Consider the following 10998-nt stretch of genomic DNA (forward strand, 5'->3'; position numbering starts at 1 on the left):
TCAGGTTTCTTTAAGAGTGTAGCAGCTAGTAATTCCAATATGCTCCACTGGAAGGTCACACATCCAAGAGTATATGGGCTGCACAAATTGGACTTGATGGATTTAAAAAATAAATAAAAGAAGACCCTAAGTTAAGTGGCAGGAAGTAGGGGTGGGGATAGGGATCTGGGGAGAGTTGGGAGATCAAAATGCATTGTATGAAATCCTCAAAGAATAAAAATTTTAAGTAAAAATAAAGCAAATCTTTAAAAATTACGAATTCTAAAATAAAATAAGCAAGAGTCTTGGAGATGTATTTCAGTTGGTAGAATTTTGCCTAGCATGAGCAAAGCCCTGGGTTCTATCCCAAACTCTCCATAAAACCACCATAATAGCACAAATATAACCCCAACACTTGGAAGGATGAGAAGTTCAAAGTTACCTTTTCTAGACTAGCCTGGACTACATTAGATCCTGTTTCAACAAACAAACCTAGTACTGCTCCATATGGTTTTATTGGTAAAAAGGATACTGGGCTTTCCCACAGCTGTATGCTGCCTTACAAGCAGCTAATGTATGCAGATCACTTGCAAAGCACGTACATTCTTATTATTATCAGCCTAGCACTTCTGATTTTTTTTCCTTCTTTTTATCAGCCATCTAAGACATTTTCTGCTTAAAAGATCCCTGAGGTTCCTGTCCTCAAGTCAGGTCTCACAAGACTGACCGGTTATAAACTCTGACAGGCATGTAGGATGCAAACCAGAAACCATCCTGTGGTTATCTCTGTAGCTGTAACCAGGTTCAAGTGAGCAGCGCATCTTCCAAGAGCAGAGCCTGTGTGTGTCTCTTTCTATTCACCCAGAATAGCAACTATTGTAGCATACTTACAGGCTGCCATTTTCAAATACAGCTTTGGCCTGACCAGTACTCTTGACTCTAACAAGCCATGTCTAAGAGTGAGACTTTTCATGTCCCCCTTTGTCTCACTATTTCCAGGCAACTAATTACAGGAAAGAACACTGTGACAGGCAGACAGCATTTTCATACAACAGGGATGAGAGAGGTTAAGCTGTTGAACTCTCAGAAGCTTCAGAGAAGCACAACCTGGGGAATCAGCCCCTTCTCATCTGTTGGTCGGGGGCTTTGACTTTGATGCTTTTCATTCATAACCACATTCCCACTGACCTTACTAAGTCCCTTCTCAGAGTCTCACCCTGCTCGTTTCCCCAGAGCTAAGTGGTCACAGTCATACCACATAGAAACCAGATGCCTCTAAGGACCTTTCTCGCAGCCCAAGTGACTGTGCTCTCATAGATCTGCAACTCTTTCACCCAGTGCCTTCCATGATCAGGGAAAATCATCACATCTGCTTTCCTTCCCAACCTTTGGATCTGTTAGCGAGTCTACAGTAAGGGAAGAAGGTCTAGACAGCAGACTGGATAGAATATGGCTTTGTCAGTAAAGTGCATGCCGAGCAAGCATGAGACCTCAAGTTTGGCTCACTAGTACCCATGTATAAACCAGGTGAGATGGTACATGTCTCTAAGCCCAACACTTGGAAGAGAGCAATGGGAGGATCCCCAGAGCCAAATCAGTGAGCTCCAGGTTCAGTGAATGTCCATACCCAAAAAAATAAAATAAAATAAAAAATAAAGTAATTAAGAAAGACTTCTGAAACCAACCTCTGACCTTCACACACATCATATGCATACATATTAAAACACAACTTCATCCACACAAACACATACATACACACACTGAATATCCAGGCAGATGTGTCCAGCCAACCTTTTTTAAAAAGAAAACTTATGTTGGCTTATTTTCAAGACAGGGTCTCACTGTATAGCCCTGGCTGACCTGGAAGCTCACTGGGTAGATGGGACTGGCCTCATAGCAGACAGACAAACAACAGGCAAAGGTCTGCTGTCACTGCCTCCTGAGTGCTGGGACTAAAGTTTACACCACCATTCCTGACCATGACCAAGCTTTTGAAATTCTAATGTGGCATTACCACATTACCGTAGATATAAATCTACAAGTTCATACTCAAGAGCTAAGCAATGCAGTTAAAAAACGTTTTTCAAAAAAAAATAAATTGTATAATATTTTAAACCAGTTTACAAAGTTGTGCTGGTCAACACTCACTGATGGATGACCTCATCTCATTCTCCCTGCCCACAACCTCTCTCAGGGCCTCAGGAAGGACAGGAGAATCACATACTTCTGATCCTCTTGTCTGTGTCTCCTTGGTGATGGGATCACAGGCTTGTAACACTGTATCCAGTTCATGTGGTGTTGAGGATCAAATCCCACACCTTGTGTCTACAGAGCACTAATTTCCCAACTAAGCTATGCCCCCAAAAACTAGTGCTTTCCTCCCTACTCAGTACTGGAGATTGAACTCAGAACCTCACACAGGCTCAGCAAGTGCTAATCTGGGTTATATTGCCAGCACTCACTTTTTTTTTTAATCTATCTAAAATACCACACCAACAGATTCTTTGATTTAAATATTTCTCCCCAAAGCTTATGGGCACAACACAACCCAGGAGTTCTTGTGTTAATGGTCTTTGAAGGCAGGGCCACAGGGAGATGATTAGCATTAGATGAGGTCATGAAGTAGTGGCTTCATACCAAGAGGAAGGACCCATGTTGGCACACTGATTTGGTTTGCTACGTGACACCTCTACCTTGGCACAGCACAGCACCAAGCCTTTGCCCAGTGACAAGCTGATATCAACACATACTCACTGACTTCCCAAACTTGTTTTTTTCTTTTGTTTTTTGTTTTGGTTTTTTGAGACAGGGTTTCTCTGTGTAGCCCTGGCTGTCCTGGAACTCACTTTGTAGACCAGGCTGGCCTCAAACTCAGAAATCCTCCTGCCTCTGCCTCCCAAGTGCTGGGATTAAAGGCGTGCGCCACCTCTGCCCAGCGACTTCCCAAACTTGTAAGTAGTGAGGGAAGAAAGTCTTTTAAAAGTTGCCCAGCCTCAGATATTCTGTCAGAGCAACAGAAAATGAAATAAGACAACTTTATCCTTGGGAAAGTAATTAAAACACTGGGCAGAACAAATATTCCATGAGTTACAACTTCTGCTCTGTCCCCTGCAGGGCAGGAACTGAGGCCTGCTAATCTATGTACCCCTAGTGGCAACCTGACCTTTACTAGCTGGTCAAGACAAGAGGGTCTAAAATGTTTTTTTCATGGTCCCCCACCCGACCCCTGTCAAAGGAAGATATTATGGAGGAATGAGCTGACTGAGTGGGAGTGAATTCCTAGCCCTGAAGCACAGAGGGCCTTACCTTCCAAAATCAACACTGTTGCTCAATCCATCTCCAAACCCACATCACCCTACTATTGCCCTTCAACATAGTACAAGTAAGTTCTGATTCAGGGTGCTGAGAGAGAGGCAGGCATAGTTCCTCTAATTAGTTAAGCTGGGTCATGTCAGCGAAGGTAGAGACTTGTATTATTTCAGCTTTATACAAAAATACCCGTGACTGCCCGCTCTCTGCACTCTATGAATCATCCTGGGAATAAGTGATTTAAAGTCCTCCTGGATTGTGCCCAGGAGGGTCTGTCGATATGGCTGGCTATCAATTGCTGCTCTATATCAATGCTAATGGAAGGAAATGCGATATGAAATACTGGTCTGGGGAAAAATAAAAGAGCGGTGTCCATTGATTAAATTTACCTGAAAGCCTGACATATTTTGTTGACCAAAGGTCATATTTCTGAATGAGACATGTGCCTTTAAGAAGCTGCCAGTTGCCGGGCGGTGGTGGCGCATGCCTTTGATCCCAGCACTTGGGAGGCAGAGGCAGGTGGATTTCTGAGTTCGAGTGCAGCCTGGTCTACAGAGTGAGTTCCAGGACAGCCCGGGCTACACAGAGAAACCCTGTCTCGAAAAACAAAAAAAAAAAAAAAAAAAAAAAAAAAAAAAACCAAAGAAGCTGCCAGTAAAATGGGGGCCCATTTTAGACAACACTAAAAATGTTTGTTTCCTCAGTGAACATCTGTGGTGCCATCCGAGTTTGAGGCACCTCAAAAACTCCAGACCTTTCCAGTCAGTACTGTGGGCCTCCATGGATCCTACCTACTTAAGACCTGGCCCAGTGTGCTTAGATCCCAGAGCATATACAGTATGAAAGTAAAGTAGGCCAGTGCCTACTTCTTTATGTAAGGGATCCTTTCCAATATGCCTGCTGATGCTGTCAGTAGCAACAAGCTCTGAAACTCTGAATAGCCAGGAAAACGAAGAACCAAAGAAAACAAAGGCCAGTGCCTACTAACGATAAAGATGTTTCCTGTCCACATTCTAGTCTTGCTCTGTTCAGGGTCTCTGTTGATTGCATGGGATCCATCCACACCACTTGGATAATACCTCATTTCTGGACCCCTAAAGTGCCTAAGGGATTCACAGATTGCTTATAGTTTTGTAAGATAAAAAGATACAGGACTTGGGGATCAGAACCAAGTGTGATGTCTGGTTAGCACAATTCTTCATTCTACCATGCTGTCAAAAGAGAGCATTGTAGGGCATGGCTGATAAAACAAGTATAAGGATACAACTTTGATCCTGAGAACATGTGCAAAAAAAAGACAGACACACTTGTAATCTCAGCACTGGAAAGGTAGACACAAGAAGTTCCCTGGGCTTACTAGCTGTCTAACCTAGCTGAATTAGCTAGTTCTAGGTCAGTTAGAAACCCTGACTTTAAACAGAAGGTAGAAGAGGATATCGTGGTACACAGCTTTAATCTCAGCACTCAGGAGGCAGAGGCAGGTGGCTCTCTGTAGGCCAGCTAAAAAAAAAAGAAGAAAAAAAAAAAGAAAAAAGAAAGAAAGAAAATGGACGGTGCCCGAGGTTTGGCACCCAAGGTTGATCTCTGACCTTGGCACTCATGTCCATCCACACACATGTGTTCCTATATGGACACAAACACAGAGGCCATGAGAGACAAGGTAAACCACTAGGAATATCTGTCCCCAGCCGCAGTTGCTGTGGTGTTTTGTCAGTCTCTGTCGAGGGTGGCTACAAGTGCTCAGCACAGACTGGGGTTGCGTCTGGGTATGGACGCCATTTGAAAATTCTAGAGGCTTCTGCTAAGCCAGTTAGTAATGACTGACACTGCTGACGTGATGAAATCTTCAAAGGAGAAGCAGGAAGTCAAGCATGAGAGGCAGAGACAGAAAGAACCAGAGCACTGTTTGAAGGAGCGGAGAGCCCTGCTTTCCTCTGCCACCTCTGTGGACTTACTACAATTGACCACAACACTGATGTTCAAGGAGTATTTCTGAGTGTGTGAATAAAGAAGTCTGCTGAAGGCTTAGTGGGTTTTTTTTTTTTTTTTAACCTTCTGTTCAACTGCAAGTCTAGGAGGCTCAAGGAAAAAATACATCTCCATTTTAAGAGGCCACTTAATCCAAAATCACTCACTGCATACAGAATCAGGGCCTGGTATGACCAGATTTTCTGTTTCTGCTTTTATTTATAAAGACATCCAAAATCTAGATTTCTTTATGAGACCACCAAAGATGTCTAAATCTTTTTTCCTTTTATTGTTGCTGTTACTGTCATGAGATAATATCTCATGTTACCCGTTCTGGAACTTGGTCTGTAGCTGAGACTGACTTTGAACTTCTGATTCTCCTGCCTCTACCTTCCAAATGATAAGATTACAAGCCCAAGCCACACGTTCAGCCTTGTTTTGTTTTGTTTACTTTTTGTTTTAAAAATAAGGTCTTATGTGTCCTAAGCTCCAATCCCCCCACCTTCACCCATATCCTAGTATCAAGATGTACACTGTGTACCTAGATTTTCTCATTCAGGCCAACCGACATGTTTACAGTCAAATTCATCCCAAGACCCCCTTTTCTGCTAACCTTTCTAACCTTCCATGTTCCCAGAACAATAAAAAGGTTGACATCCTTAAATTGCATCTTCACAGAAATAAAACACAGAAGAGAAACGTGGTGTCAGGATACCCTACCTTTCCACACATATACAAGAATATCCACATTTGTCTTCTCCTTAATTTTTTTAATTGAAAAGAATGACAAATTGGAGTGGACAGATCTACCATCAGACCCAGGCACTCAGGAATACAGCCCCTATTTGTGAGGCCCAAGGTATTGCTGATAAGGAGAGCCCCAGGATGGGAGTTCCTAGAACTCCAGTCAGGTCTTCCACATCCTAAATAAGGAAGACATAATAATAGAACAGCCTATAACTGTGCAGTGCACTAAGTCACCACTTCCATGACTGATGTGCGGCACTCGGTGCCTGTTTGTGGGCATGTTTAGCCAAGCATATATTTTTCAGTTCTTGGAATTCTGATGACAAAGTGTTGCCAGCACCCCCTCTCAGCTCCTGCAGGCTCTCAGCTTTGTAGGCTCTGCGTCGTGGCTCCTCTTCCAGGCATAAACCTAAGAGTATCAAACTTAGATAAGATGAACTCCAGAGATCTCACACCTCAGTGAAGACCAACTTCCAGGTTTAACTTTTCTGCCAAATCTTAGGTCACCAAAGACAAGCCCATTTCAAACTCTGTAAATAGAACGAGGGAGTTCTTGGGCTGGTTATAAAACAGCTGCAAGCCTCCTAATGTGGTATTTCTGCCATTGTGGGTGACATTTCCGGTGACATGTGACCAAGCATGTATTCACAAAGAACTAAAGATGGACCAAAGAAGCAAGTCCACCCAAGTCTAGCTTAGTGATCTGCTGAGCTCCTTGAACTTACTCACAGAGGCATGGACAGATGGCTCAAAGGCACCTGCATCAAAGCATGGACGAATCACAAAGACTGCATCTCTGAAGCTTGTGCAAGTGAGTCTCTCCTCTCCCCAGCCACAGTTTCTGGTTTTTATAGCCTTGGGGAGGGGGCTATTAATCCTGTAACTTCCAGGGCTTTCTAAGCTTTTTGTTTTGGGAATTCCCCAGTTTTAGGATCTCTCTCTTACCTCCAGGAAGGAATATTTTGATTCTGAAGAAAGGCTACTAGTCACTATTGTAATATCCTCTCTGGATCCTGGCCCTACTTCTTCGTGTTACTTACTGGCTTTGGTGATAGCCAACAATAAAAAGGGTGCAAAAATCCAGGCAAAGTAGCCACAGAACCTACTTCCTCCACATTCCCGCTTGATCAGACCCAGGAAAACAGCTTTTAGAGTAAAGCTCATCACAGGCACACCTAAACCATTTGGACTCCGAGCCATAGAGACCTCTGTACAGTTGAATAGAGAGTTTCCTCTGGCTGCATCTGGATGAACACTGAGGGAGCTGTTCTAAATCTCAGACAAACTCAGAACTGCCTTGTTCTTTCACTCCTCCAATACATGATTCTTGGGATGCCCATTGGAGGAATGGTTTTTGGCAGTTTTCTTGGAACTTCCAATGTCTAAACTGTCTTTGAAAACCAGAAATAAGTACACAGAGCCAGAAGGAGTTTAGAATGCCCCGTATCTGATATGCTTGTTTCAGGAAAAAAGAAAAAAAAAACACTGATAAAGAAATGTATTCTAAACAGTGCTAGATAAAACACAAGTGTGGAGGCTTAGGTTATGCTAAGCCTTAAGTTATGTTAAGGGTCACAGGTTGTGCCAAGGTTGCTGCATCCCTTTAATCCCAGAACTTGTAAGGCAGCCAGGCTACACAAGACAAAATCTTGTCTTGAAAAACAAACAAAAGGGGGTCGGGGAAAGGGTTATTATAAAAAGCAATGAAGAGTTTTCCTGTCTTCAGGACAGGACAGGAGTCTTCAGGAAAGACTTGTGAATTCTTTCGTTTGCTCACTTGAATTTGATATTTAGGGTCTCATGTAGTTCAAGCTTCCCTCAAATTTACCATGTAGCCCTGTCTGGTCTTGAACGAAGATACTACTGTTTCTACCTCTCTGGTGCTTAGATTACAAGTGAACTACAACACCCAGGAGGGTTGTTTGCCTACTTTTATCCAGATTTGTTTTCATGACTAAAAATCTACTGTCCTGAGCTGGGGGCTGTAGCTCTATTGGTAGAGTACTTGCCTAGCATGACTAAAGCCTTTGGTTCAATCCCAAGCATGACATAACTGGGCATGGTTGTGCATCCCTGTAATCCAGCACCCAAAAGATGGAAGCAAGAAGATCAAAATTTCAGGGTCATCCTTGCCATGGTGAGTTTGAGGCCATCCTACCTGAGTCAGACAGCAGTACCATACTCTGGTTATATGGTGTTAGGGATGGAAACTAGGGCTTCATGCATGCTACGCAAGCACCCCACAAGTTGAGCTTTGTCTTTGGGTCAGAGGGCTTACTTTTAAAATATAAATCCCTGGTGTTTTGACTTTCAATATAAAGAATAAAAGGGGAACAGGACAGGCAAGATGGCTCATCAAGCAAAGGTACTTGCCATGCAAGCTTAAAGACAAGAGTTTGAGTCCCAAGATGAATGTGAAGGTGACAGGAGAGAACCAAGCCTACAAAGTTGTCCTCTGACGTCCATGTGTGTGTCATGACATTTGGACATCTCCCAACCTTTATTGGCTCATACACACACCTACACACACACACACACACACCGCACACACACATGATAAACAGAAAAACAGAGATAATAATATTTAAAGGGAAAGAAAGGAGAAAATATATGGAGTCCCATTCAGTTATCATTTATTCACCAGATCAAGTTGCTCCTTCACTCTGAGTTCAGATCTGAATTATGCTTGATCGAAAGAACTGACTTTGCATTTGAGAAAACAAAAGCATGTGTCTTCTGGCACCTGCCTGGTCATGTTGCTAGACACCAGCTGGCAAGGAGCACAAGATTGAAGGGGAAAAAGGAAGCCTAGCCTGAGGGCGTAGGAAAACACTGCTCTGCCCATGGCAGATATGCCCAAGTCTGGGAAGTAAATCATAGCTGGGCAAGGAGCTTGTGCAAGAAGCCAATGCCACAGAGTTTGTAATTCCTTGACAGTGTTTAATGATCTGCAGTCAGAAAGATAGATCGCAGGAATCATTTGCTGATTAAAAAAAGAATGAAACATATTTATTTCTCCCTGCTGAGTGAAATGGCACAACCACCACTTACAGTTTTTCCAGTGCCATAAAAATGTCTTCATTGTTATGCATAAGATTGCATAAAATGTGGTGTAAATTAATTGAGCACTCGGAAAGAGAGGTAAAGGCAGAAGAGTCAGAAATTCAAGGTCATCTTCAACTACATCTGACGTTCCAGGCCAATCTGAGCTACCAGACACCAAAAAAAAAAAAAGACTTGGGAGCTGGTTCAGTATATAAAGTGCTTGCCTTGTAGGCATGAGGACGCGAGTTGTAGCCCAGAATCCATGTAAAGAAGCAAGGTGTGGCAGCATACACGTGTAATCCCAGTGTTAGGTGTTAATGAGCTCTAGGCCAATGAGAAACCCTGCCCCAAAAAACAATCTGAGTAGCACCTAAGGACCAACAATTGAAGTTATCCTCTTGCTTCTGTTCCTACACACACACACACACACACACACACACACTCTAACACCATAAATAACAACGAGAGTTCTTGTTTAGTCAGGAGATAGATGAAACAGAGTGAAGAATAGAAATCAGGCCATCTTCACTATGTGCAGGAAGAACTCTGGCAGGAAGTATTACGGCACCATGAGTAAGAGCTTTTAGGCTCAGGGCCTGTGTATTCTTTCTAGAATATCTGTTTCCTGATGGGTGATAATGGTGGCCAAGTTTCAAATGCCTGAGATTATAGGATCATTTCTCATTCCCACCCAGGACTGTTGCTTTCTGTGCCTAACTTAAAAGGCATATAACCTTTCCTCCAGCTCCCCTTCTAAAAGCAGCCAAGATTTTCACCTAACCTGTTCAATATTTTTCTCTTAAATTCTAATAAAATTGTCTTTCAGCTATTTTCTGAGTCTTTTTCTAAATTCTTTTAATATGACTAAGAATACTGCCGGGCAGTGGTGGTGCACATCTTTAATCCCAGCACTTAGGAGGCAGAGGCAGGTGGATTTCTGAGTTCAAGGCCAGCCTGGTCTACAGAGTGAGTTTCAGGACAGCCAGGGCTACACAGAGAAACCGTCTTGAAAAACCAAAAAAAAAAAAAAAAGACTATGAACACCAAAAAGGAACCATCTGTTTTTAGGTGTGTGTGTAGGGATATCATGATTTCTCTTCTGTTGTAGATTTCTCCCTATCTATCTTGTCCATTCTTGCTTCCCTAGTTCAAAGCTATTGAAGAGTAGCTGCTGGTATCTTCCTGACTGGGATTGGCTTTTTTCTCCCTTATGTTCTAAAGTAAGGATTCAAACAACACTGAGGTGGAAAACAATCACTCTCTGACTACTAAATTGAAATGGCCTCACTAGGCGAGAGCTCCCTTTAAGATATGTACTGGGGCTGGAGAGATGGCTCAGAGGTTAAGCAGGAGCCAGATTGCTCCGACTGCTCTTCCAGAGGTCCTGAGTTCAATTCCCAGCAACCACATGGTGACTCACAACTATTTATAATGGGATCCAATGTCCTCTTCTGGTATGTATGAAGACAGAGGCAATGTACTCAGATGCATTAAATAAATAAATAAATAAATAAATAAATAAATAAATAAATGTATGTTGGGAATTAGTTCTAAGGCTTTGTCTTAATTCTGCTCCCAAAGCCATGCTTCCAGACCTGATGGTTCCTGCCCCAAGCTAGCTTACATTGATAATAAAGAATTGCCAATGGCTGGGCAGAAAGGGGGTGTGGGGAGGAGACAGAAAATAAAAGCTGCAGAAAATTCATCCAGCAATGTAAGTAGAAAGGGAAAGTGGCCCTATGTGGGGCAGGGGGTGGCCCAGAAGGTAATAGGGTAGCAAAGATAAAACATAGATTTAGAAGGTATTAAGCCAGGAATACTGGAGGGAAGTGTGTGCTAGCTGCAGGGAGGTTTAGAAATGCTCAACCATTGAGCTAGTCAAGCTATATCAAAATTAGCTGGTGTGTGTGTGTGTGTGTGTGAGTGTGAGTGTGTGTGTGTGTGTGTGAG

Source organism: Mastomys coucha, unplaced genomic scaffold, assembly GCF_008632895.1.
Source record: "Mastomys coucha isolate ucsf_1 unplaced genomic scaffold, UCSF_Mcou_1 pScaffold22, whole genome shotgun sequence".
NCBI classification, from domain to species: domain Eukaryota; kingdom Metazoa; phylum Chordata; class Mammalia; order Rodentia; family Muridae; genus Mastomys; species Mastomys coucha.